Source organism: Tamandua tetradactyla, chromosome 6 (assembly GCF_023851605.1).
Source record: "Tamandua tetradactyla isolate mTamTet1 chromosome 6, mTamTet1.pri, whole genome shotgun sequence".
In the NCBI taxonomy this organism is placed as follows: domain Eukaryota; kingdom Metazoa; phylum Chordata; class Mammalia; order Pilosa; family Myrmecophagidae; genus Tamandua; species Tamandua tetradactyla.
Window position 1 is genome coordinate 172,278,190 of NC_135332.1, and position 21,467 is coordinate 172,299,656.

Sequence of the window (21,467 nt, forward strand, 5' to 3'; positions counted from 1 at the left end):
TTGCTATCCTGATGTTAAAGAAGATGAAACGCGGCACAGAGACACCAAGAGAATGACCAGGCACACAGCTGGTAGGGGAGCAGCAGGAGCCTTCATGCCTAGGGCCACCTGAGGCCAAAGGACAGTCCTTTTTTTTTTTTTTAATGCAGCTGTATTGAGCTCTATTCACACATCATATAATCCATCAAAGTATGCAATCAGTGGCTCACAGTATCATCATATACTTGTACATTTGTCACCACAATTGATTTTTAGAACATTTTCATTTCCACCCAAAAAGAAATAAAAATAAAAAACACCCAAACATTCCATAGCCCTTGTCCCCCCATTGTTATTTTTGTCTTTATTTTATTATTCATCTACCCATACATTAAATAAAGGGAGTGCTGTTCACAAGGTTTTTGCAATCACACGAGCCCCTTTTAAGCAGGCAGGATGGGATCTATGGAGGAGGGAAGCCCAAGGCTCGCAGCACGGCCTTGTCACCTCACCCCCTCTAGGGCCCTGCGGTGACTTGTGGGCAGTGGGCAGTGCTGAAATGCCTTGACCAGAGTCTCCCATGAAGGGATTTATCAGCTTCCTGGTCTCCACATGAGTGCCTTAAAATAAGTGATAGGACACGGGAAGCACTGCTCCTCTCGTACCCCAGAGTGATGTGCCCCTTCCCGGAAGGCAGGTGGAAGCAAAGGGCTGTGCGCGTGTCGGGAGGATGTGCGGGGACCACCCAGCCGCAGGCACCCCGGCGGGGAAGGAGCACTCTCCGCCACCCTCCCTGTTTCCTGCCACCCAGCACTGACCTGTCCTTCTCCACTGCCTGCCAGCTGGGAGAGCGAGAGCTGCCTCATGCAGGCAGGCTCCTGGGCCTCGGCTTGAGCTGGCACTGGCCGGGCAGGAGGCGGCGGGCGGAGAGCCCTGCTGGGGCAGTAGCCCCGGGCACCTGCCGCCCTCATGTTTGCTCAGCGGGTCTGGGCGAGGAAGCAGGATGCTTTCCGTTGGGCCCTGGGCTAGGTTGTGTGCCTCGGGAGCCAGCTGCTGGGTTGGCAGCTTCTCTGAGGAGCCATCTCCTGCCCTCCCTGAACCTCCCTCTCTCGGCTCCTCTACTGGCAGGTAGTGATCCCTCCGTTACCTGTAGTAGTCCAGGGGGGAGTCCAGGAGGCCCCACTAGAGTGAGCGGAACAGACGGGCAGGTGCCCGGGGCTCTGCAGCCCAGAGAGAGGAGCCCCCTCTCGCAGCACCCCAGGCGCCCCCTCCAGCGCTGTTCCCAACCCCTTTTGCCATGTCAGCAAGAATTTGCTGGAGTTGTGGGAAGAGCCCCCCTGCCTGAACTTCCAGCATCCTAGGTCTTTGATTAGACAGGAGTGGTTTTAATTCATCCAGAATCTCAGTACAGCTGCCTTCCTGGTTGACAGCCTGAACTGCGTGAAAGGCTAGTTCTCAAGCCATTTCTTAAAATGAGTATTTCTGCTGGGGCTCTTTCTGGAATAAGGTGGAATCTTGCAGTAACCAGCCTGCTGAGAGTTTTATGGGTTGCAAAAGCTCTTTCGTGAGAATCTCCAAGCCCCCGTGAGGCAGGTGTGGTGATTGCCTCGGGGCAGGGCTGGAACCCAGGACGTCTCTAAATATTACTGCACCACCATTTGTTCAAGTTTTGTTTGTTGTTGTTCGTTTGGGAAGTGCATGGGCTGGGAATCAAACCCGGGTCTCCCGCATGGCAGGCGAGAATTCTACCACTGAACAACCGTCGTCCCCCCCACCAACCTTGTTTTTAATCCACTCTTCAGTGGTGCACATTAGAGAAGACCTGGATTTTCCAACCAGGGACTTGCGGGCAGATTCCCGTTTCCCAGAGCTGCTGTTTTCCAGGCACTGCTCAAGGCTCTTCATTTAATCTCTCCGGCTCCCTTCTGAGGCAGGTGTTGTCCCTACTGTACACCTCGGGAAACTGAGGCTTGGCGAGGTGAAATGCCTGCCCCCAAGTCCCGTATCCGGTAGGGGACGCCAAGCAGACCCTGCCTCTCTGCCTCCAGCTCTTTTTCCGCTGAGAATGGCTGTGCCAGGGCCGTCCAGAAGCCTGGAGAAGCTGGGTCACCTCTTGGGAGGCCTGGGGTACTGCTCAGAGCCGTGGAGGCGTCACTGCTCCTACTCAAGGTGCCAGAAATGTCCCAACACCTACCCTCTCCTTACAGCGTGCCAACCTGCCCCCAGTCTCGAATCGTGGAACCTGACTCTGTGGATCATCTGTCCCAGGACATTCACTTAACAGAGGAGAAGATACTTCGGGGACCTCCTGCCGGAGTCTGTCCCCCTCGTGTCCCCTCTGCACCTTGCATTCTTCACCGCTGCCTCCCACCTCCCAGCCTCAGTGGCCCCCTTCGTGTCCGAGTCTCGGTTTCAGGCAGACCCGTCCAGCCCGGGCCCAGCTGGTTTTGCACAGCCCCTTGAAGCCTTGACCCGCAGCCAGCGGCGTGCAGGGCAGGGTGCCGTGCCAGGGCCCTGCGGCAGCCTCCCTCTGGCTCGGCGGCCCGGGCGGCCTGTCCAGAGCTGCCCTGCCTCCCGCAGCCCCCAGGCTCTGCTCAGGCCCCCACATAAAGCCCTCTGGTTATTTGAGGCCCTGCAGCCTCTGTTCCCAGCAGCGAAGACTACATACAGAGCCGGGCAAGCCTGGCTGGGTCCCACACTCTCCGCCAGCGGTGGGGGCAGCAGATGCCGGGAGCACCAGTTTGGGCTTCAAACCAGCGTTCACTTCCACACTTTGCATCACCAGTTGTGAGACTTGTCTCCCTCGTGCCTCAGTTCCCTTTTCTGTAAATACAGAGACCACCTAGCTTGTGGAAATCCTGCCACTTGTCACTCCTGTTAAATACACGTGCGCTACAACACGGATGGACCTGGAAGGTATATTGAGTGAAAGGATAGGTGTTTTATGATTTCATTTCTGAAATAACCCAGAATAAGCAAATTCGTAGAGAAAGGTAGATTATAACTTACCAGGGATGGGGAGGTAAGCTTAATGGGTAGAGGGTTTCTGTTTAGGGTGATGAGAAAGTTTAGTAATGGATAGTGGTATTGTAACATTGTGACTGTCACTAATCCCACTAAAGGGTAAACTTGAATGTGGTTAAAATGAGAAATTTTGAGTTGTATGTATGTCATCACGATAAAAAGTAAAAAAAAAAGTGTGAGAAAGATGGACCTTTCATTAGTTTTTCATTTAAAAGTAATTCTTGATCGCTGTTTCAGGTAAGCCAAATGAAAAACTGAAAACCGCTTATAACCCTATCCACCCCTCAATGACAATATATGTAGCCATGTGTACACAAACACACACACACGTATATATATAAAGAGGAATAGCCCATTTAATAAGCCGTCCATATATATTTTTATTCTTGTATACACATATATTTGAAAAAATAAAGAATGGGTTCATATGGTATTTTGTAACCGGCTTTTGCTATTTAACATAAGGTGAACTTTTTTCCTATTAGGAGTCTTCTGTACCGAGTACTATTTAAAGGCTGCGTGGTTCGCCATGATACGGTGTGGCATACCCATTCTACACATGAGAAGGTGGACCCCTGAGAGTCAGCATAACGTTCTGCAGGGCTCCCCAGCTGCTTGGGGCACTGCTGAGACCCTCAGCCTCCTTGTGAAGGTTGTTACGGTTCCCTGACATGAATGTTAGAAGAATCAATGTTCCATGAGGACAGGGAACCACGTCTTCCCAGCACCTACCACGTACTGATTGAGTGAATGAAGGAAGGAAGGTAGGTCCCTTTCCTTTTTGATCCCACTTCATCCTGCTCCAGCCTCACTCTAGCATTTGATGTCTCTTTCCATGTGAACTGGCTTACTTCTCTGTGCTCTCCTTGAGGTCAGGACCGTATCAGGTTATCTTTGAATCCCTCATCCCATGTCCTGGTGCAGGTGCTTGGTCAATGAATATTGAGTTGCGGAAGCAGGGATCTCTCCATTCCGGACGTGAGTCGGTGCCCTCCCCACAAAGCTGTTCTGAGCTCTTTCATCACATGCCCAGGTTCAGTTCCCCAGACCCCACTGAGCTGCCAGCGATCCACCTGCCACCATTGGTCCATGGGCGTCTTGGATGTGAGCCCTTACCTGTCACACCTGGGGTTGGCGTACCTGCTGTTCCGGAAGAGACCTCCTGGCTGAGGGTTAAGCAACACCTGGAGCGGTTACAAGGCAGGGCGCCTCCTTGTCAGTCTCGCGGGCTGCAGGGCGGGTGGCGGGTGGCTGGCAGGGGAGGGACCCTTGGCACTGCAGCTGCTTGGGATCTGCTGCCAGCAGGGCCTTTGATGCCCGCAGGAGCTGCCAGCCCAGCTAAGGACTTGGTAGGAGACAAAAGCTGCAGAAAGCAACACAAATGAAATGAAAACGACCCAGAAACAGCCAGGCAGCTTATCACCCAGCTTTCTGGTTGTGGGTCGGGTATGTGGGAAGGCTTGGGGGGTTTCTCTGTGGGCCACAGTATGGCCTGCTTGCTGCATGGTCTGCCTGCTGGAGTGGATTCAGCATCAGCCTTGCAGCTGGGGTTCACCTTTCTCATATGTAAAATGAGTTTCATGAGACCAAACTTTTAGAGTTTTTGTGAAGATTAGATGAGCTGATATACTGAAAGGGCCCCCAATAATAATAGCCAATGATAGTGTTGAGAGCTGGCTGGTGCCAAACCCCGTTCTGATTGCTTTGTATGTATTAAGTCATTTGGTCTTCAGGATAACTCAGTGAGGCAGGAAGCAGCATTATCTCTATTTTATAAATGAGGAAATGGCAACTCAGAGATGTTAAGTAACTTCCCCAAGGTCACACAGCTCATAAGCCTATCCAGAATTCAAACCTTACTTGGGTTCTGGAACACCTGTTCATAATCACCTTACTACATGTTTCTTCCCCTACTCTTGTTTACTTATTCATGATGATGAAATGGTGACAAGATGATGATGATGATGATATGATGGCAGCAGGGCTGCAGCTGCAGGGGTGGAGGAGGACGTGCCTTACTTTGGAATAGCAGTCTGCTCCTTGCCGAGATTTCACATCCGTTTTCTATTTGATCTTCAGAGCCAGCCTGAGAGGGGGAGAGATTTTTATCTCGTTTTGAGATCTGTGGAGACTGAGCCTTAAGAGGTGGTCTAGCCCTGGGGCTGAACCCAAGACACATCCAGCCCTGGAGCAGGTGGTGGTGGAAACTGTCTTGGCCCCCTTCCCCATGTGGGGGGCCCAGCAGCAGGGGAGAACAGGCCAACACTGTCCCCTAGGCCTGTCCAGAAAGTGCACGGCCACCTCAGACCCCCTACTGAAGATGACGGCTCATAGGCACCATTCATTGAGTGCACACACTCATTTAATCCCCACAGTGGCCCTGGAGGTACATGTTATTTTTGCTGTCATCATCGGGATTGTTTTAATTATTGCCACCATAATAAATTTTGTTAGAACCACAACTGAATCTCATGGTTTATTTGTTGTTCGTGCATCTGGGGCGGTTGGCCACACAGCTCTGCTGATCTTGGTGGGACTTTCTCCATGTCTGGGTCTTGGCTGGCTGTTGGCTGACCTGATTCCGCTGGGGCACTCGGGTGTCTTGGCTCTGCTCCGTGTGTCTTTTCATGTACTCCTGGGACCAGCAGACGAGCGGGGGATGTCCTTCTCATGGTGAAGGCAGACGGCAGAATGAGAGCAAGGGCTTTTCAAGTTTCTCTTTTTCTCACATTGGCTACTATCCCATTGACCAAGGCCAGCTTCAGAGTGTCAGGACACCGCAAAGGAACATGGCAGAGGGTGAGGAGGCAGGGAGGGTTGAACAGTCGGGACCCTTTTGGTAAATAATCACAGGTGATGTCATCTCAGCTGTCCCTGAGAATTCTTGAGCTTCACTGTTGTCCTTATTTAAAAAATAATTGCATCCTTAGAAAGAGGCAGGGCTCCAGTGGGCTCTGCGTACCGCCAGAACTTGAAGAGGTGAGTGCTAGGATTTTCCAGGTCTCCTTTGGGCCAAGGGACTTCCCCAAGGTTACCCAGCTGAGAAGTGGCTCAGCCCGTTCAGGACAGCGGTCTCTCTTTCCTGGGAGGGAGAGAAGACCCCCAACCTGTGCTCAGGTCACACTTACGGGATGTTTCTCAAAGGCTGGGAGGAAGAAAAAATGTTAGGACAGAAACACAGTGACTTCTTTTAAGGGTTGGCAGAGCCATTGGTTTTCCACAAGCTCCCCTCTGAGGGTCTCTCCCTTCCTTCCCCTCCAAGGCTAGACAGCAGCAGAGGGTTTCTCACGAGACCCTGGTAGTCCTTCGGGAAAGGTCTCGGGAAATGGCAGGGTGATGGAGAAATGAAGCCCGTAAGCCGTCAGCTAGCCATGGTGCACAGGCTGGGGCACTGCCAGTTAAGAATAAATTTCTAACTTTGAGGATCAAAACTAAATCAGGCCTAGCTCCGCTGTAAAATAGGTAATTGGATCCCCAAATTGAAGGCTTCAAGTCCAAATCCAGCTCTAGCACCTTTATAAAGAATGCATCAAAATCATTAACAAAAATTGTAAAATCCACTGTAGAAAATGCTTATGCAATTAACTACAACCATACACTGTGAGTTTATATGAGTTAATCCTCTGCTTTTTACTGTAAAGCATGCAGGTGTCTCTCACTAGATCCTCTGGATCCAATTCAACGTGATAAGTTAAAAAAACCAAAAACAAAACTAAGTCATGACTCTGATTTTGAAAATGGCCTTAAAGTAAGCAATTCCTTGTTGCATGGCTGGAGCTGTTTCTCTTCCTCCTTTGTCCCTCTTCACCCATAGCAGTGGAACCTGAAGGAATAAAAATGCTAAATTAAGTCTTCGACCTATATCTTGGAGACTGTTGTCCTAAAAAACTCCACTCTCTACTCTCTTGCTTTGGGCTCTCTCCACACTTTTGCTTTATTTCCCGTGCCAAGAAGACATTTCTGAGGGTGATTGCTGAGTGGCCAGATTTGTAAGGCTGGGCGGCCGTCTGCCTTGTGGTTCCATCTCCCCAGGCCTGCAGAGCAGTGAGCCTAACGGCAGTGTGCAGTGTGATCTTCACAGCTTTTGGCCCTGTCCCTTGGACTGATGGAAGCAAAGTGCAGAGTCCTGTCTAGGGGAGATAAAAACAAGAGTTTCACCTTGTCATCATCAGTCTCTTTTCCTCCTGCACGTATTCTGTGACCAACATTGTTTATTCTCAGTGAATTAAAGTTTATAAAGAGGATGCCATTTGCTCTGCAGGAATGAGTGTACTTTTCCCCCTGGACCTGAAAAACTCCTATTCATCCTTCTGTACCCAGCCCAAAATCCTCCTCTCCCATGAGACTTTCCTCACCCCTTGGTTGCAGTGGATGACTCTTTGCTTTGGGTCACTACATTCCCAGGGCTCTGTTCTGGCCTGCACAGCACTTCCCCCACTGCTGTGCTTTATCTCCTTGGTGTGTGTGTGTGTGTGTGTGTGTGTGTGTGTGTGTGTGCGTGCGTGTGCATGTGCATGTGTGGTGAAGGCAGGGATGGGGCTCCTGTATGTTATCTCTGCATTCCCAGTCCTACCACAGTGCCAAGCACAGTGCAGAAGCTGCATTTGTGTGTGCAGATGGATAAATGAATGTGCACGTGGGCAATCCCTTAGCTCTGCAGAGAGCTTGGGTTTCAGTTGCTCAGCTTTGGTTGGGAAGCTGGAACCCCAGACTCTTGGCACTCAACACCCACTGCAGCACTTGCCGTGTCTCCAGACACAGTGATCCACACGTTGGCAATTTGTGTCAAGGTGGAAGAGCCCAGCCTCAGAGTTTGACAGACTCCAGTTTGGATCCTTGCTTTGTATTTTTCCATCTGGTGGCCTTGGGTAAGTTACTTTACTGCTGCCAGGTGCCTCAGTTTCCCCACCTGTAGAATGATTATAGGAACGTTTGCTTGGCCTGATTTGTTGGAGAGGTTAGAGATTATGTTTGCAAAGCACAGGCAAATAGTCATCATCCCTTGAGTAGTAGCAATTATTGTGGTTATCTTTTTCCTAGGAATGAAGCGTCCTTACTATCTCCTGGGGAGCAGTAAAAGCTTTGTAGCCAGGAAACAGTTATTTGGAGGCTTCTCTTCTGTCTGGCTTTGCCTACTTCCTTGCAGGAAAAGGGCCTTGAGCAGGACCTGCTGGCTAGTCCACCTCTGCCTGCATTCCCAGGAAATGGGCTGGAGCCATGGCTGGGGCTGTGGGAATGCATTAGGGCAGGAGAACAAACACTTAATCACTGGGGCCTTCTACCTCTGAGCCAACAAGGTTTTGCCCCCGTGTGCTGTATAAGTGTCCCCAGTGTCCCTCGTGGTGGAGACGCCCCCCTTGTTCTGTGCTGGGAACTTGGGGTGATGTGTGGCCTTTAGCATGGTGTCCCCACCCTGAGCCTCCTCTCTCCCCACCCCCACCCCACTTCCCTCCTTCTGCATTTACGGAGCCCTTATTGCAGGGTGCTGGGGGATGACATGAGCGAGACGTGGTGCTGGAGACAGGCACGTTAACATGTGGCCCCCCAAAGATATCTGGGCCCTAGTCCCCGGAACCTGTGAAAAGTCACCTTAAAGTGGTAAAAGGGGTGATGTTGCAGATGTGATTAAGTTAAAATGAGGAGATTATTCTGGATTGTCCGGGTGGGCCCTAATGAGGCCTAATAAGAGCCAGGTGGTGGGAAAAGTGCCTGCAGGAGAGGAGAACGCAGTTTGGTGATGGAAGCAGAGGTAGGAGAGCTGCCGCCGGCTGCCTCTGGAAGGGAAAGAGGCCAGGCATGCATCCGCCCCTGGAGCCGCCCAGCCCATGCCTTGGCTTCCGCCTGTCCAAACTTACCTTGGGCTTCGGACCTGCAGAACCCTAAGAGGAGACATCTGTATCGTTTTAGGCCGCCAGGTCTGTGGCCTTCGTTTGTGACAGCAGCATCGGAGGCAGACACAGTGCATCCCTGCGGTCCCCTGTGATGCACCCTCTGGACTGACAAAGGAGGCCGAGTGGCTGTGCAGCTCGGAGCACGAGGCCGTGTCCTCCCTTGACTGGCGGAGGGACCTCCTGGTGGCGCGGTGCTCCTCTAAGCCCGGTTTCCTCAGCTGTGAAATAAGGATGATATCATCTCCACCTCACAGGAAGTCCCAGGCTCCCAGGCTCCCTGCACCTTCCTCCTGTCCCTCGCCTCCTCCTCCTCCTCCTTAGGAGGGGAACACTGCGTCCTGGAGATGAGCTCAGCAGGGGCTCGCAGGGCCCAACTGTGTCCTGTGAGAACCTTCCTGGACCGAGCCTTTTAGGGAGGAGGCTCAAGGGCATTTGGTGGTTTTGGATTTGAACTCGCTCCTGACCTCCCTGCGTCCTGCCATCCCCCAGAAGCCCCGCTTTTCCCTCTGTAAGCTTCTCACGGACATGCCCATGCTCCCGTTGGCAGCAGACGTGTTTTGTCCCTGCCATGTACGGGTGCTGGGGGGACAAGGAGTTTCTGCCTCTGCTCCCAAGCTGGTGGGAAGGACAGATGTTCAGAGAGATCGTCACAAGCCAGAGTGTGAGCAGCCTGACCGTGGGGATGAGCACAGGGTGAGCAGAGGGCGGCTGCAGCCACGTTTCACCAGAAGGTTCCAGAACGTTCCAGAAGCAGCTCAGGGGGAACCGCCAGGCGAGTCGCTATCACAGGAACCCAAGGCTCTTTAGGACCAGGGTTTCGCTGGAGGTGGCTTTCAGTTTCTGTCCGTCCTCGCTGCGCCCAGGTCCTCCCTGGGGGTGGGGGTGGGGTGGGGTGGGCTCTTTCCACGGGGCAGTGGCTCTGGCGCTGATCCAGCTGGTCAGTTGCAGACGTGCCCTATAAGAGGCCGCCCGGACCCCTTGCTTTCTGACGAATCAGCTGCCGCCCCTCCCAGGGGATCAGGATGGAGGACACGCCAGGCGATGGGGGAGGTCAGGCGGCTCAGGACGGGGGCTTCTGGGGTGCGGGGCTCTTTGCTCCTGCGAGCTGGGGGCTGTCGTGCCCATTTCACGGACACTGCCCACTTCTTGGCTTGCTACTGCGTGTTCCACCCATTCTCCCCTCCAGTCCTGCCCGTGATTTGGAGGTGCTGCTTTGCCTATGGGGAAACTGAGGAACAGGCTGTGTCCCAAGGTCATGGAGCCAGAAAGAGGTGATTCCAGACCTGATTGTGGAATTTATGGGTTTTCGTTTCAGAATAGTGGCTGTTTGTTTGTTTCTTGGCTCCCTTTGGTCTGTTCTAGATTTTATTCCCCCACCCCCACCCACCTGGAAACACACTTGGCTTTGCTATTTTTGAGTCATTGTTACTGTCTGCTTGCATTCCTGAGACCAAGCTGCTGCAGGGTTGGAAATGAGGCACCTGGGTCGTGAGAAGAGTCCATGCAGCAGGGACACTTCAGTGAGTTTTAGCATAAACACAAGCTGGGCTAGCTAAGCCCCCAGACAGAGTGGCCCGAGGGTCGTGGGCAGCCCCCAGCTGCCCCAGATTCTCCTGTCCTTCCAAGAAACTGGAGGTCCTAACCCCAGGGCCCCACCAGGGTTGACGCTCAGTCCCGGGCAGCCCCGGCTCCTCATTGTGGCAGGACACCATGTTGGTTGCTCAGAGCATCGGGCCGGGCACAGCTCACCGTGGGCAGTGCCCTTGGGCAAGGTGGCTCTGCAGAATAGGGTTGAGTCACGGGGAGGCTGGTAGGTGAGGAATGCAGGCTCCCTCGGGGCAGGAGAGCGGGACACATTCCACTGCCCTGCTACTCATCAGCAGCGTCCCCAGGGAGCCTCTCCTGCACCCCGCCAGGTAGCCTGTGCTGTCCCCAGAGCTAGCCCCAAGCTGGAGAAGTTGTGTCTGCCCAGGGCACCCAACTGCAGGGCAGTGGAGCGAGGATTCAAATCAGTCGGGCCATTGTGATTCCCGCACCACCCTCTGTAAACGGATTGATGATGTTCTAAGAAGCAGTTCAGGTGCTTAGAAGAAAGTGGAGGAATTGTAAAATAAAATAGCCACCACCATTTTACACTAATAAATGAGAAAAAAATGTAACCGGTCTGGAAGACAACAGGTGCACGTGCGGTGCTGGCGGCAGTTGGAATAATGCCTTGCCATGGGTTTCGTTCGTGTGGCATGTAGAAATAGCCTTGAGAGTGTGTGTGCATTTGATTTGAACTCATTTCTGGGTTTATCTTTCAAAGAAAGAAGAAATGCCATTTTTGTGAAACTGTCTATTGAGTCATGACTTTTCTTTGACCTTCTATTATGGAAAATTCCAAACATACAGGAAAATGGAGAGAATAGTGCGATGAGCAATTATAAATATTACCTTATTCATCTTTTAAAAAATATATCTTAGAGTAAATTGTAGGTGTCATGACCTTTCATTCCAGATACTCCAGGGAAGCTTCATTTATGATAATAGAAAACTGGAACCATACATAAATGGAGAAGGGCAAGTAAATTACAAAACGTCCACCTGGAACATGGTCATGAAAATTAAAATTATCATTGTGAAGTTCCTGTTATAAGCTGTCTTAAAACTCTATACTTTTCCTTTATACAAATTACCACAGTTTCTTATAATCCAATTGCTTGATTGTTTAATCAACATCTGTTTCCCTTAGTTGTTTGACTGGACCAGAGTTGGTTTGCACATCATTTTATCTCTACTGCCAGCACAGTGCCTGTGTATACAGCAGGTGCACAATAAAAATTAATTGAATACATGCTGAGTAAACATTGAAAATTTCTGCCGATGTGTCCTGTGATCAAACAAAGCACATAATCTCACGTGATCTCAATGTAAAAATACTTGTCCGTGCAGATGACTTTTAGAAGGCAGCTCTGGGAATTTCAAATGTTTGTGTTAGGCTGATGGGAAATAGTGCTTTTTATTTATTTATTTTTTCTCCTTGCTTTATTTCTTTTATTCGTGGTCATGTGGTTATACCAGCAAGCAAGCCCTTAACTACCAAGGCGGGGATAGCTGTCATCACTGTGCTTTCTGCTTGTTTTGTAGAAACTTGCTAGAAAGGGAATACTGGTTTTGGAACATGAAGACCTGATTTTGAAATTATCACTGCCTGTTACTAGCTGTGTGATCATGAGCAGTCACTGAACCTCTCTGAGCTTAGTTTCTTCAACTGGAAAATATGATAATGGTGTCTGTTCCTTTGCATTTCCATATGAGGTAATGAATGAATCACTGAGTGTGAAAGCTCATTGTAAAATGCTCCAGAGCTAACTGCTCTCCAGCCTTCTTGCTACGATGCACCCAACCCCCTCGTGTCTAGCAGGGCCCTGCAGCTGCCAGGACACCATCTGGGCTGGAGAGTGAGCCAGCAGCTGCAGAGAGGATCACAGAGCAGTCAGGGTTTTCTTAGATGCTCCATCAGAAAGTCCATACTGACAGTACACCTGAGAGGTGATGACTAATTCAGCCAGTCCTTCTGCTCTGTGCATCCATCTTAAGGACTGGTCCATCCATCAGGCATCCGACGGGTATTTAGTGAGCACTCATTACATACGGGCTGTGCAGTCATTAGCTCAGGTGGCTGCAAGCACCACCCAGACTCTGGAGTTTGGCCAGTGGCCCTTAGGGTCTTAAGGAAGGTAAATGCAAGTCAGCCAGAGGATGAGGGGACACCTCACTGATTTACGGGAAGAGCTTTCAGTAGAGGGATGCTGGCTTGCTCCTCTCCTCACCTCGCTTCCAGCGGATCTGGCCAAGGCATTGGAGACAAGGCAAGAAGCATGCCTCAAGGCCTCCGGACCCCAGGTGGGATTCACCCCAGGGCTGCTGCTTGGCTTGGGCTGATGGATGACTCATTTATTTCCTGGGCCCTGGAGCAGCGTCCTTTTCATTCTTTATCTCCTGATTCTATATCAACCCTGTTGTGCATTCATATATGCAATCAAAATATACTCCCTGGCTGCCTACTCTGAGCCCAGGCCTGTGCCCAGTATTGGGATACAGCCATGAAAAAGGTCAACATTATCCCTTGCTCTGAGACAGCTTCCAGTCTGCAGTGCAGGGGAGAGGTAGACACAGGGGAAATAAGCAATTCAATTAGCACAACTTCTGATAAAGAACCAAAGTGGGTGCTGGAAAAGGCAGAATCCTGGGCTCAGTGTCTCTCAGAGAGATGGCCATTTTCTAGAAACCCTGAACAAGGAGGGGCTGCTGTTTGAAGGAAGGAAGCAGGGTTCTTCTGGGGGCAGGATAACACTTGTTGAGGCCTTGCAGAGGCCAGCCCACAATGAGTAGGGTGCATTTCAGTGTGCCTGGGAGATATTAAGGAATTGAAACCAGTCTTCTTTGCATTGCTTTGAAGTCCAGAGTTTCTCAGTCTTGGTTTTCTTAGTCCTCTCAGGTTACTGACATGTTGGGCCAGATAGTTCTCGGTGATGAGGGGCTGTCCTGTGCATCGTACCCACCACATGCCAATAGCATCCCCCTTCCATTCATGACAAATACTGAAAACATCTCCAGACACTGCCAGACCTCCCCTGAGGGAGGGGCCAAAGTTACCCCCCATTGAGAATCACAGCTTTCGACCAGGATGTCCCAACATTTTCAACACCAGAAATCCCTTTTCTCTTGGTCCTGCTTCCCCTTGAGGAAGTTTTGCAATCAAACAAACTTCATTTAGTAAATTTATTGCTTCACTTTCTTATCTAAAAATATATTCGTCTGTCAGAATTTTTGATCCTAGAGTTTCTGAGTGTTACCAGACTCAGTAGATGTCATTCTGTCCAGTACTGAAGAAGGTGATATGATAGGGCCATCTATGGCCTTAGTGGAAAGGAATGTGCAGTTCTGAGAGGTTTTAGTTTGTTTGTTTGTTCCGTTATTTTTTTATTGTGAGAAATAACATATATACAAAAAAGTAATAAATTCTGAAGCATACTGCAGCAATTAGTTATAGAACAGATTTCAGAATGTGGTATGGGTTATAGTTCCACATTTTCAGGTTTTTTCCTTCTAGCTGCTCCAAGACATTGAAGACTAAAAAAGAAAAAAATCAGTATAATGATTCAGCAGTTATACTCATTTGTTAAATCCTACCTTCTCTGTTATAACTCCGGCTTCTTCTTTGATCTTTTCCCCAATATTTAGGGGTACTTGGGCTATGCCTATTCTAACTTTTTCATGTTGGAAAGGGCTGTCAATAATATGGGATAGGAGGATGGAATTAGTTGATGTTCTGGAGAGGCTGGCCCCTCTGGGTTTTAGAACTTAACTGGCCTGGGAACCACTCTGGAGGTTATAGGTTTTTGGAAAGTAGTCATAGTGGATGGAACTCTGATTAAGCCTCCAGAATAGCCTCTCAACTCTATCTGAACTCTCTCAGCCACTGATACCTTATTTGTTACAATTGTTTTCCCCCTTTTGGTTAGGAAGGCATTGTTGACTCATCCGTGGGAGCCATATCCCATGTTGCCAGGGAAACTTTCACTCCGGGGTAACATGTCTCACCATAGAGGGGAGGGTAATGATGTCATTTACAGAGTTGGGCTGAGAGAGAGGCCACATCTGAGCAACAAAAGAGGTTCTCTGGAAGTAACTCTTAGGCATAACAATAAGTAGGCTTATCTTCTCTGCTGTAGAAATAAGCTTCACAAAAGCAAACCTCAAAATCAAGGGCTTGGCCTATTGACTTGGGAGTCCCTCATGATTGAGACTGTATCAGAGATTAAAGTAAAGTTTAATAAGTTCCATTTTTTTTCTCCCTCAAGGGACTTTGCCAGTACTCTTTGATTATCTGCTCCACATACCAGATCTAGGATGTATCTGGACATACATTAAGCTGTTCAGAATTATAAGCCTTCATTCCCGTTCTGGTGGGAATGGGAATGTGTGTCCTGGTGTGTTCTGGTTGTTTAAATGATGTATCCAGACAGGTTGGGTTGGATTATGTGCTGCAGAAAATTTAGGTTTTGGACAAAATAAACCTCTCTTCCTTTGGTCTCATAGAATAGGTGAAGTTCTAAAACACAGAGTGTCTTCCTCTCCCCTGTTTTTGATTTACCTTAGTCTCGACCCTATTAGTTTTGTTATTATCTCTAATTGAAGCCTGATCTCTTTTTCAGTTTATTTAACAGTTGTTCTATGTGGCAATACTGCCTTTTGGAACTGCAGAACTCCAGCTCTGAGTCTCAGGTGTCACACGTGTACCCAAAGTTCCAGGGAAATATTAGGTTATACATATGTAGCACAGCATCTCAGAATCTAGAAATAACAATTACAACTCTGGACTAAAGTGACAGCTATAAGAACTTACAATCTAGACCCCAATTTTCTTATAAGTATTTTCTAAATGAGACCATACAATATTTGCTCTTTTGTTACGGCTTACTGAGAGGCTTTTTGACCAATGAAATGTAGTCTCTCCATTGAGGAGTTCTGAGGCCCAGGTTGGAAACACTGAGATAAACTTTCATTTCACTGCCAATGATTCAGATTAATTTTAATGAGGTCCAAGTAATCAATGTTTTCTTGAATGGATGGTACTTTGGGAGTTGTATTTAAACAGCCATCATCAAACCTAAGGTCATGTTGCCAAACCCAAGGTCATTGAGATTTTATTTATATTATCTTCTAGCAGATGTATAGTTTTGTGTTTTATATTTATGTCTGTAATCCATTTTGTCTTTATTGTTTTTTTTGTCTTTTTATTTTTAGCATCAGCTTCCCCATGAACATGCTGTGTGTGGCAGGCGAGGGGGGCGGCCCCTTTCCAGCTGTGCCCCATTTTGATCCATTTTTAATTGATTTTTGTGAAAGGTGTAAGGCATATGTCTAGATTCTTTTTTTTTTTTTTTTTGTATGTGGATGTCGATTTGCTCCAGTCCCATTTGTTGGAAAGACGATCCTTCCTCCATTGAATTGCTTTTATTCCTTGTCAAACATCAGTTGTGTGGATCTATTTCTGGGCTTTTGTTTTTGTTCCGTTGTCTATTTGTCTGTTCTTTCACCAATACCACCTTGTCTTAATCACTGTGCTTTATAGTTAATCTTGAAGTTGGGTAATGTCATCCTCCAACTTTGTTCTTTTTCAGTATTGTGTTGGCTATTCTGCATCTCTCCATATGAACTTCAGAAACAATTTGTTCATATCCACAAAGTAGCCAGCTGGGAGTTTTATTGGGATTGTGTTGAATCCATCGACCAAGTTGGAAAGAATTGACATCTTAATAAAATTAAATCTTCCTACCCAAGAACAGAAAATATCTCTCCATTTATTTAAATCTCAGGGATTTAAGGATCAGCATCCATGGAAAGTCCTTTCTAGCTCCTGATTTCTCCAGGAGCCCTTGTCCGTCTTCTCCCCGTTTGGCCATGAACTAGGTTAGCTGATTTATTCAGTGCTGACTGTTTATTCAGCCCTGCCCTTGAGGATGCTACAGGAGCAAGCAGAGACCATCTCGGCACTCATGGGGCCTCCTGCAGTCGGTGGAGGGCACAGATCACGGACAGGAGGCAAAGGAATAGATAATCTAATTCCGGGCAGTGGTGGGTGCTGAGAGCGAGGCAGCATGTTAACAGGCTCAAAGGCTGGTGGGCTCTGAAGTAGGAGGACCCTGTAGATATTGAGGGCACCTTTCCAAGGCCCCTCCCCTCCCAGCCAGCCCTCCGCTTCAGGGTCATTGGGTGTACACATCGACAGGGCCCAGTTACTGGGCGCTCCTCTGCAGGTGTGGACTGCTTAGGAGAACGCCCTCCCTGGCAATCCGTGGTCCCCTGCAGAGCTAAGTCGAGGCCGTTTCTGAGACAAGGGTGAGGCTCACTGAAGGAGGCCCTTTCAGAACCTCGAACGACTGAACCTGACCTGGTTGGCAAAGCGCCTCTGGGAGGGCTGGGCTGCTCCTTGGAAGGAGACCTACTGTTCTGCTGTAAGGGACCGTGATGTTTCCTCCCTCCTTCCACTAGTGTCTTCAGCCAAGGACTCAGATCACAGAAGGGACCTTGTCACCTTTGTGCCTTTTTTGGACCCAGACCCCATGTCGGGGAGGGGAGGGTGGAGTTCCCTCTGCCAAGCTGCCCTGTGGGCCCCTCCTCTCGGCCCCTGGGGGTACTTTCTTCCTGCTGGCCACAACCGAACACTATTTCCTCTTTCTGTCTTTGTTCCCTGTGATCCCTCTGGCTGTTGGTGTGTGAAATTGTAGCCGCTCTTGGTAGTGTGTTTCCTGAGGCTTCTGCACACCTGCACAGGTCTTTCAACCCCTCCTCCCTCCTCACCCACCTTTCCATACCTGGCCGGCCACCGCACTGGGGCCCTTTTGTAGTCGAGTTCAGAGGACAATCCACGCCAGCTGCCTTAGGGAATGTACTCTTCACCCCTCTGTCCTTTAGTGAAAACCCTTTTAGTGTCCCCACCCTCCACCCCTGCACACTCTCCTCAAGTTCTAAGTCTGAGGTCTTTAAGGACTTTGCTTGGCTTCTAAAGCCCACCAGGTGGGTGCTGCTTCCCCTCCCAGCTGGTGGGGCTCCAGGGATTGCTCCATCTGGGAAGAGATGCGTGGGCATCCGCTGGGGCAGGTGTGCTGGGCAGGAGGCTGTGGCAGGGATGCGGAGCCTGGTGGCCTGGCCTGGCTGGGAGCAGAGGTCATTCGGACCAATCAGATGCTCAGCATATCAGTATATCGTGAAGGTAGGATTTGCTGGTGGGTTGGGTACAAGGGTTCAGAAAAGGGATGATCCCAAGGTTTTTATCTTGAACAACTGTAGAATGAGGTTTCCATTTATTGGTATGGGAGAATTAGCAAGCAGAGTGGGTTGATTTGTTTTGTGAGTAGTGTTCAGTTTGGGGATTTTTGCATTTGAAATCTTCATCAGACTTCCAAATGGAGACGGTGAGGAACATCTCATGTATGAATCTGGAATAAAGGGGTGAGTTATGTATTTTGGGATTGTGTTATCCAAGCCTTGGAGCCAGGTATGGTCAGCAAGAGAGCATGTGTGCACAGAGAGACGAGGTCCCTCGGGCGAGCCATCACAGGTCAGGGTCTCAGAAACCATCAGTGTGTGTGTGTGTGCGTGTGTGTCACTGTGTGTGTGTCACATGTGCTTCCCATTACTGAATGCTGCCTCTTCTCAAAACCAGGTCCATTCACCTTCTTACTTTTTCTGGAAGTGATAACAGATGGGCCTCCTATTTCTCTGACTGCTGCTTTGCAATTCCTGTGTCTCAGCCCCCCCCAGGGTTCTGCACAGCAGAATGGCACCCAGCCATTCCCTCTCCTGTGTCAGGAATTGATTATTCCAGCATCCTCTTTCCAGGCCATTTTCAGTTCCCTTAACCTCCAGCCCTTTGAAGCCACTTAGTGTCTCTTGATACCACGTAATTCCATTTATTAAAACACGTGGAGCCTTCTTACTGGCGAGTGCTGGTCAAAATAGTTCTGCAGCCCAGAGGGACAGGGTCATTTGGAGTTAGTGACTTGAAAAACCGTTGGTGTGAATAATGAAAAGTTCAGGGCATGGTGATACATTTACCCTCACCCTCTTTGTTCCTTGTTTTCTTTGTGAGAAAGAATGTTGAACCCATATTTTCCAAGAACTGTGTAGGTGGGTTGCTGGGGACAATTGATTTTTGGGGAAGTATTGTTCCTCTGGATGTGGAAACGATGAAGCAAAGAATAACATTGAGCAAGAGTCGTCTGGATGACCGGGCTTGGGCTAATTATGGTGACAGTGTTGCAATGCGTTTGGGCCATCGTCGGGTAAGAGGCCTCTCTCACCCCCTAGTTGGATTTTGCTGTGGATCCAGGATAATCTTCAGAGCTTTGCTCTAGCCAAATGTCAGATGCGTCATCTACTTTCTAAGGCTGTGATTGGTTCTAAAAGAGAAGAGGTGCAGCCGGCTGGGCATGGGGTCTCTGGGTAAGGAATACCAGGTTCTTGTTCTGATTCTGCCCCTTTGTTGCTGTGTGACCTTGGTCAAGTCGTCTCATCTCTCTGATGCCTTTATCTGCAAGCAGTACTTTGGGCTAGGTAGTCGCTGAAGGGCACTGTGGTCCCTTGGAGAATGCAGGCTCTAAATAAAGGGGCCAGCCCTCACTCAGATCCCAGCTAGCTGTTGCACTGTGTCTCCAGTGCTGCAGATTAAATTTTGGAGTCCTTAATGTAAACGGACTTCCTGATCTGGATGACTAACTCAAAAATATTTACAACAGACTGTGGGCAAAACCTATTTTCCAGTACAGCTTAGAGACCTTCAGTTTGTAAGTCCATGTGAGTGCCTTGTGTCTTATGGGTTATCACAGGCTGGGGGCCAGGAGGTGAGGAGAGCTCTTTTGGATTATTTATTTTTCTTGAAATCAGTACAAGTATTTTTAAGGAACTGAAGGAGCAGAGCCAGACTGGAAGTTAGGTCACCAGACTGCCGTTGCCTGGAGACCTGGGGGGTGGGAGGGGAGGCTTCCCTTTCCTCATAGGTGGAAATGTCAGCCTGAGGCAGCGGACTCGGTCAGCCGGTCACCCGGTCACCTGGGACTGAGCCTGGGTCCAGCACTAGCCCTGTCTCTGCCTCTGTAGCCTCCACTGAGTTCAGAGCTGGAGAAAGTAAAATATTCCAAAATTAACATTTTTCTCATTCAACAGTATTTCTTGGAGCTCTGTGTGTGTGTGTGTGTGTGTGTGTGTGTGTGTGTGTGCATGCACACTTCATTCTTTTAAACTGCTGCAGAATATCCCATAGTTTTGTGTTTTCCTTCCAACTGTTGCCTATTAATGACCATTTTTGCTTTTATCTATTTTCCCCCTTTATTTTCTGTTTCCCCTGATGTCATGTCATGGGGTCATAGAATTGTGTTTACTCAGCCTTCCCTTCCTCCTTCCCTCCTTTCGTTCCTCTCTCCCTCTCTCTCCTTTCTTTCCTTCCCTTGGACCCTTGTATCCGTCCATCTGTCTGTCCGTCCATTCATCAAACACACCATCCCTGCAGATGCCGGTCTATGGGGCAAAACCCTGAGCCCTGAGCCAAGGAGCTCTGGACCAGTGGGAGGCAGAGCGGAAGCAGGGAAGGGCCATCCCCGGAAGGCGGCTCTTTGGCAGTTTGTACAGGGAGCCCTTCCTGGCCTTTGCGACTGCATTGGTATCTCTGAGGCTGCTGAGTGTTTCAAAGAAGGAATCAGCCTTTGGGACATGTCTACCCTTCTCGAGCTATCTGGAAGTTTCATCATTTGCCAGCCTTCCTCGACTCACCTAGCATTGCTGGAGCTGTGCCTGGAGCCGCAGAGTACCAGGTGGCCTCCGGAACGGCCTGAGAAGGGAGGAGGTGGCTGTCACGGCTTTTCTTTGGGATTGGGGGAGAGCAGAACCTTGAGCAAAGGAGCCAACAGAAGCCAACCTTAACATGGACAGAGAGCCTCAGGCCTTTTTGCTCTGGGGGAATTAAACAAATTAAACAAGCCTAACAGGGAGCGAAGGTGGCGTCTGCACCACGGATGGTGCAGAGAGAGGGAGAAGAGCCTGCGGCAGCTGTTTCTCAATTTTCCAAATGGGTTTAAAGCGTGGGTTTCCTGCCAGGGGCAGGACCTGTGCTTCCCTCTCTTTTCCATCTTCCACACATTTTCTTCTCTTTTTTTTGTGGGCATTATTAAAATATTACAGTAAAGATCAACAGAGCGCCTCTCACCAGCAAACGGAGTTCTAGCGAAGGAAGGATTAGCATGCAGCCGCGCAGAACTCGCGCTTCGAACTCTGAAGACCTGCTGTGACCTTAGCCACACCTGCCTACCTTGAGCAGGTAATTTACACTCTGCATGCCTCAGCTTTGTCCTGTGCACGTTGGGGACATGATTGTTATCTTCTTTGCAGGGGTATATGGGGTGGCGTATAAGATGAGTGAGTCCATTTGAAACCCCTACCCCAGCTTTAGCATGGGGCCTGGAACATAGTACATGCTCAGTAAATATCACACACACATGCAAGTACACACACACACACAGCTCAGATGTCTCCTCATCGGCCATGCTGTAGAAAACCCTCCTTGCACTCCCCATGTCCCTTTTCCTTTGCTCTTCTTATTGATCTCCAATAGCATGCAACATCGTTGGAACCACTCTGTATTGACTTGTTTACTTGTTTGTTGACTTGCTATCTCCCCCCTGCCCCCCATGAGCTTTATGAATACAAAGCTTCCTGTTGGTTTTGTTTAATGCTTTTATTCAGAGTATCTGGAGCATGGTTGATGCCTTGTAAATATTTGCTGAATGGGTGAGTGTCTGCTTTAGAGAAGCCCTCAGGCTCAGGCTCACACGCAGAGGGGTGACGTGACTTGTTCAAGGTCGTCACCCAACCAGCAGGGGACCTGCTGGGCCCAGAACTCGTGTTCTAATCTAATCCATACCCCACCCTCCCCGCCAGTAAAAGCAAGACAGAACAAAATAAAACTCAGCACAGTGCCTGCAAAACGGTAAGGATTCCATAAATGTTAAATAAAATTACTAATGACAA

The 21,467-nt window shown here is 49.3% G+C and overlaps 1 long non-coding RNA gene across 9 annotated transcripts in view; it reads left to right on the forward strand.

Moving 5' to 3' along the window:
• LOC143689047 (uncharacterized) overlaps positions 1–21,467 on the forward strand; it is a 213,150-nt gene that overhangs the window by 180,185 nt on the left and 11,498 nt on the right. For 6 of the 9 annotated variants that reach the window (XR_013178498.1, XR_013178500.1, XR_013178499.1 and 3 more), the window contains one exon: positions 3,489–9,734. This is a non-coding gene — a long non-coding RNA (uncharacterized LOC143689047). Of the gene's footprint in view, positions 1–3,488; positions 9,735–20,621; positions 20,758–21,467 lie in introns of those variants that run through there. The other 3 variants (XR_013178497.1, XR_013178496.1, XR_013178503.1) reach the window with 2 other exon arrangements.